This window comes from Megascapheus bottae, chromosome 14 (assembly GCF_031878675.1).
Source record: "Megascapheus bottae isolate mThoBot1 chromosome 14, mThoBot2.hap1, whole genome shotgun sequence".
Classification (NCBI taxonomy): Eukaryota; Metazoa; Chordata; class Mammalia; order Rodentia; family Geomyidae; genus Megascapheus; species Megascapheus bottae.
This window is the reverse complement of record NC_143522.1, coordinates 51618824-51625674: the sequence shown is the minus strand read 5'-3', so window position 1 is coordinate 51625674 and position 6851 is coordinate 51618824. Positions and strand designations below refer to the sequence as shown.

At 40.4% G+C, this 6851-nt stretch overlaps 1 long non-coding RNA gene across 1 annotated transcript; it reads right to left on the bottom strand.

Annotated features, from left to right (window-relative positions):
- Positions 1-5448: 5448 nt before the first annotated feature.
- LOC150055262 (uncharacterized) lies at positions 5449-6248 on the bottom strand. Its single transcript, XR_016537691.1, has 2 exons — positions 6160-6248; positions 5449-5972 (listed from the first exon to the last, which is right to left on the bottom strand). It is a non-coding gene; the product is annotated as an uncharacterized LOC150055262 (long non-coding RNA).
- Positions 6249-6851: the final 603 nt, after the last annotated feature.

Sequence of the window (6851 nt, the reverse complement as noted above, 5' to 3'; positions counted from 1 at the left end):
TCTCAAGGCTAGAGCTCTACCACTTGAGCCTCAGCACCACTTCTGGCTTTTTCTAAGTATGTGGTGCCAAGGAATCGAACCCGGGTCTTCATGCATGCTAGGCAAGCACTTTAACCACTAGGCAAAACTCCCGGCCCCATAGATTTTTAAAAATTCTTTTTGCCATAACCTATTCTATTGAATTGTTCCCTAATATCGAGTACTTTAGAATAAAAATGTGTTTGGAATCAGTGTTATAGATGTTGCTCATTAACATAAGGTCATGTTGCAACAAGTGGTCTCCTACCTCAACATGAGTATAGTTCTTGTATAAACAGTGTCAGATGATGGGAGAAGACATAAAGAGGCAGTGCCCTTCTTCAAGACTTGGACCACCAGAGAGCTAGGAGGGAAATCAGAACAGATCTTCCCTAGAGTCTTTGGAGGGCCATCAATCTTCTAAGTTCTTGATGTTAGATCTTGCCATTAGCATTAAAAGAAAACATCTTTCTGTTGTCACCACTCTGGGACACTTCTTTAGGGCAGTCTTAGCAAACTAACATATCATATGAAGTAACATGATCATAACAGATTTGGTGATTATAACTTAGACATGTTTAATGGATCATTATTTAATCTTAGTTAGCTTTTATTCAACAAGTTTCCGTAGTCAGATTCACCAAATATTTATTGTTTATTTCTTCTCAGAACTTTGTCTTCTTTTTGTTTATTTAACTACTGAACTTACCTTAAATTTTATTTCTGCATGATCTTTATGCTAAAATAAACATGTAGTAAGGACTCAGATAGGGAAACTGATATTTTCAAGCAGGCTTGCCAACCATACCTCATAAGGAAGAAAATATTTCTATTCTCTGCTATCAAGATCCTTTCAGCTGCAAATCAAACTCCCACTCAGGGATGTAACCCCCATTGGCTTTATTTCATCATGGATTAGTTTGGCAAGTTTATAGTTTCTCATTAATGGAAGTAAACAGTACATGCACAGTTTTTAAGGATGATGTTATTACTGCTTACTCCAGTTTTTGCAAATGTTGATGGTCCAGTCCAATTTAAAATTTTTAGAAATGCTTTATTGTTATAAAGGTAATAGACAGAAAGTTTAGAGTTTCTACTTTCATAGCTAAATGAATGTGGTAGCCCAATTTATTTTCTATCATGTTTGTGGACATCTTCAAGCTAGTGCTAGTATATACTGAATAAAGGTGCCATGAACATTCTTATGAAACTATATATGCATTCTGTTTTATTTTTCTTCACGCGATAAACTTTTACCATATTGTACAAGCTGGCTTTGAAGTCTTGATTATTCTGTCTCAGCCTCTCCGAAGTCAGGACTACAAGATGTGTACCACCATGCCTAGAATCCTGAACATGTGCTTTTATTTCCCTTGGGTAAAAGACTGAAGGCACAATCCTTTGGTTTTTATCAGAATATGCTGCAGCACTTTTCCAGGTCACCATCAAACAAACAATGTTTGAAAACCTATTTGTTTCACATGATTGCTCTTAAAAATTATAATTCTGTGCCATTTCTGAGCCTTGTCCCAGAGCTTTTGTGCTCAGGGCTAATACTCTACCATGTTGAACCAAAGCTCCATTTCTGGCTTTTTGGTGATTAACGCTAATTCTGAACTCTGATCCTTAGTTCTCAACCTCTTGAGTAGCTAGGATTGTAAGCATGAGCCACCAGCTTTTGTTGCTAATTAAAAAAATATTACAAAGGAGTTTACCTTTAACAAAACAGTTTGTGAGTACTATATACATCTATATAATGCATTTTTTTTGCCAGTCCTGGGCTTGAGCTCAGGGCCTGAGCGCTGTCCTTGGACTTTCTCAAGGCTAGAGCTCTACCACTTGAGCCTCAGCACCACTTCTGGCTTTTTTTTTGTATGTATGTGGTGCCAAGGAATCGAACCCGGGTCTTCATGCATGCTAGGCAAGCACTTTAACCACTAGGCCAAACTCCTGGCCCTATATAATGCATTTTGATCAATATCACCCCCTTCAACATTCTCAACCATCCTTCCCTTCCTCACTCCTTTCATCATTCTTAATTTTGTCAGATATACAGTGAATGCTTAACTGTATTTTCTTCCTCTTCTTCTCTTAATTCACCTACTGCTTTGTCCTCTACCTCACCCTAATCCTTTCAAATACCTGATTTCTGGTGTTTATTTTTTTGATCTTTGACTTTGCCTCTCTGAGGAATTCCACTACTTGAGTTCTCCCTTGAATCTACTATACTTCATTTAAGACATTTTGATATCACCCAATATATTTACTTATACATTTATAAGCTGGCTCCCACTTGTATGAGAAAACAGGCATCCCGATGTCTCTCTGGTGTGGACTTATTTCACTTACTGTAATTTTTTCCAGGTCTTTCTTTTTCTTCACAAATGGTACAATACCAGCTTTTCATTTTGAAATGTGACTCACAAAGAAATTGGCAAAATAGCACAGAATTTTTCTTTAAAATTCTACTTCCTGTGTGATTGCGTTACATAACTATAGGTACACAACATTATTAAAACTACAATATTAATACTGAGCTAATCGAATTTATAAAATTATACATGTTCTGACTTATCAGTTGCAACATGCACTATTTTCTTTGGTCTGCAGTTCTAAACAAAAAAAAACCCATCATGTACATAGTGTATGCAAGCACTATTACCATTGGGATGAAGAATTATTCTCTTACTCCAAAGAAATTTTCTGCTTACTCACTTCTCATTGTAACTTCTGGAAACCTTTGGCCTTCCACCCAATTCCTTTATTTTTTACTTTTTTGAGAGTGTTAAATTAGTGGACTGATATATAATGTGACCTTTGAAATTTTCCTTTTCACTCAGAATAGTGCCATTGAGACTTATCTAAGTTGTTTCACGTGCAATGGTACATTTCTTCTCATAGATTAGTAGATTTCATCATATATATTCATTATATATATATATAGGTAGATATATACCAATTTCATAGATTGGTAGCATTTTATTACATGGCACACGACATGTCATACATCCATGCACCTAAAGAATTGTAAAGCTGGAGCTGGGAGTTTGGCTAGTGGTAGAGTGCTTGCCTAGCATGCATGAAGACTGGGGTTTGATTCCTTGGTATCACATACTTAGAAAATACCAGGAGTGGTGCTGTGGTTTAAGTGGTAGAGCTCTAGCCTTGAGAAAGCCCAAAGGACCATGCTCAGGCCCTGAGTTAAAAGCCAGGACTGGAAAAAAGAAAGAGAGAAAGAAAATTCTCCAGGAGCCAGGCACCAGTGACTCATGCCTAGCTACTCAGGAGGCTGAGGTCTGAGGATTACAGTTCAACGCTAGCCTGGGCACTAAAGTCCATGAGACTCTTATCTCCAATTAACCACCAGAAAACCAGAAGTGGTGCTATGGCTCACGTAGTAGAGCTCTAGCCTTGAGAAAGCCCAAGGACAGTGCTCAGGTACTGAGTTCAAGCCCAGGACTGGCCAAACAATATATCGTACATGAGACAATTAGATGTGCCAGTGTAGATCACTTTTCTTCATAGCAGCAAAGAGAGGGAACCCAGTGAAACCATCAGCACAGCATGACTGGTGCGCTGTTTTCATTAAAACTATTAATAACGTTTATTGAGGATACAGAATGAGCATAATGTCAGGTTGTATATTAAGATCACGGATCATGTAGTTCCTTTATTGTCAAGGAACTCAAATTTTATTGAAAAGTTTCAAATATGTTTATATGACACTAAGGCATGATAAAACTTAATTAAATCCATATTGATTTCTGACAAAAATTAGATATGTTAAATATTTCTAAGAATCACATAATGAAGCCTATTCACTCAGTCATTCAGATGGCTATAAAGTAATGAACAGGCAAATGGACCCACAGCATGGAAACACTGAACGTGGTAAGGGTGGCTGTTCTTGATGGAGCGTAAGTGTGGGTGGTAGGAGAACTTACGCGACTACTCAGCATGATGTACAGTTTAAGGCTTATCAGTTATTTAATGCTTACTTTCATTTCATATTATCAGGTATGACTACTTGCAAGGTCCTGATACAATGGACAGTGAAAGTGAAAGAAGTGCGGTGTATTTACCAAAAGCCTCATGAGTGCCTGGTTTGTGCATCTTGTTAACAAAGCCATCATTCTAGTTCTACAGTCACCCGAGTCTCAGTACTAAACACAGCAAGATAAAGCGACCGGACAGTCCTGTACGTCCAGACCAATGACAAAAGGAAGGGAGTTGAACTCTGCCATGGCTGTCAATCAGAGAAGAATCCTACGGAGAAAATGGTTTCAATGAACTTTAAACTGTGAATAAAAATTTCCCAGTGAAAGGAAGAATAATAGGATTGTACAAAAAGGTATCTCCCTGAGGCTGGAGATAGGTTATGTATGAGAGAAATCACAATACAGTAATATGAAGATAAATTAACACCACCCTTGCAGGGAGTCACCTGTCTTCATAGAAGAAAATCCTCCCAATGTCACATTTTCAATCCTTACTATATGTACAGACTTTTAAAGCAGATACATTGGAGATATATACTTGATAGCTGAGTAAGCTCAAACAGTGGGGCAAAGTAATTTCCTAAGTGTTAAAGCATAATCTACGTGTACTGCCAGATGTAAGAGAGCTCATGTGATCTCTGAGAAAGCCCAGCCTATTTGTCATCTAGCAAGGGTTACACGGAGCAATTCCTAAACCTTTATCAAGTGTGCGCTTGCCATTCTGCACTAATCAGAACACTGAGCAAGTGGCCACTGAGTGAGCGTTCTGTGGCCAGACATTACTTCAGGTGGAAGGAGACTTCCCAGCTGAGGACTGACACTTTGAAGAACATTTCAGACCTGAATCAAACAGACAAAAGGAAGTGAAGAGGATAGACAGTGGATGATGTATGGAGAACTTTAAGACAGATTAAAATTGCTAGGAGATTATTTGATGGAATAGACTTTCAACGACAACAAAAAAGGCTCCCAGTGACAAGACAGACTACCTTCAGTAATAAAGAAGTCAGTCCTTTAGAAACATAGAAAAAATAAATATATATGTGCCTAACAAGAGACCACCAATTATGGAGGGAAAGCTTGATAAAAATTGCAGAGAGAAACAAATTTCAACAGTAATAGCAGGGAACTAAGGATGTTACATTCAATAATAGATAGGCCTGCTGGGCTTCCTCTTAGCATCTTTTTCCTCAAATTTACTGCTTTTTCTGAAATTCCTTCCCTGACATGGTGGCTATGTCTTCAGGCATGTGATTAGCACAGGGATTTGTGGGGATTGCGAGTGGAGGGCGGCCTTTGTCGCTGGGGTAGATGTGAGGACGGATGAATATGCTTCACTGAGCTTCATTCACTCAATAATTCTTTATATGAATGAGATTCTCTTCATGCATCTTACTCCTTGCCCTCTCAGAATGTAGCACGTTGTAGTTAATTAATTTTGATCCCATGTTTTATTAGCCAAGTTAGATAGTTGCAGGATGATGTATGGACTGAGAAGGATGGAAAGGCTGAGGTCTCAAACTCATGAGGCCCGAAGCAACTCTGGATGTGAAACTCTGCCAGTACAAAAAAGCTGTGCCAACGTGCTGCCGCGGTCTCATGATGTGTGTGGCTGTGGAGAGGCTGCGCCAGGCTGAGGTTCTTGTAGGGGCTGCAGGTGTCTGGGGAGCACTGTGTCTCTCACAGCACAGAAGTAAGTGGCAGAGTCCGTGATCCGGGCAGAGGAGATGTTCAGGACACTGCGGCGTTCTGTGATGACTGTGGTGGCTGTGAGTCTCCCACTGTGCTTTGTTCCAGAGGGAATGTAAAACAGGGTGATGAGGCTTCCTCCTGGATGCTGCAGAAACCACTGCACATTGTCTGCAGTGGTAGAGAAGTTGCACTGCATCATGGAGTTGTCTCCCTCCTGGAGAAGCAAGGCTGGAGGACTCTGCTCCACCTGCATTCCGCTCACACCTGAGGAAACAGAAATCATCACTGGTGGCATTGTCATCTCCAGAACTGCAAAGCTCTGAAAGTGTTGCCATGGATTTTGAGAAGACAGAAGTCTGCAGGACTCTCAAGCACATCTTTCTCCCTTCCCTCCACATGCTACAGCTGAGACACCCTCTCAGGAGTCTGACTGTGGGACAGCCCAACTCACAGCAAATGTGTGTGCACAGAAGTCCCAGCAGAGCCCTCCACATCCCCTGCATGCTGCCTGTGTGGTTTTGAGAGATGGGTGTACACAACCCAGCCCTGGGCCATGGGTGAGGGAATGCCTCTGTAACTGTTCCAGCTCCTCTAGCCAATCAGCTGGTTCCTTCACAGCCCCTCTGCAGGAAGTCCCTCCTTCTCACATAGATGAGAGGAACATGAGAGAGGGGAGGATGACTCAAGAACTTCTCACAACATTGCAAGGAGTGTTAGGAAGAAACTGATATATGCAGGCCACCCAGGTGTGAATTGAATCCATGGTAAGACTTGAACCCATGGCAATAAAGTCACCAGGATTCAATTAGTTGGGCTAGGAATCATATCCCAGATGCATCACGACTGCTGTCCACTCTCTGGCCAGTGAAGAACAGCCCAAAGCTTCAGTGGGTTTGGACTTATAAAGGAAAATAATGTATACAGTTTGCCAGGCAAATTCTGCTTAAGCAAGCAAGCAAGCAGTTACTGAAGAAAATTACTGTGGTTAGCTTTGTAATTTTGTGTAACATAAGCATATTTTTGTCAGAGCATCCTCTTTGTTTATCTTAGTGTAGCTAGAAGGCTAAACACCACAGGATGTTTTCTTTCCCTGAATCATCTTGGACAGCCTTTTGTTCCTCTGGGCCTTTGCAGGTTCAACTC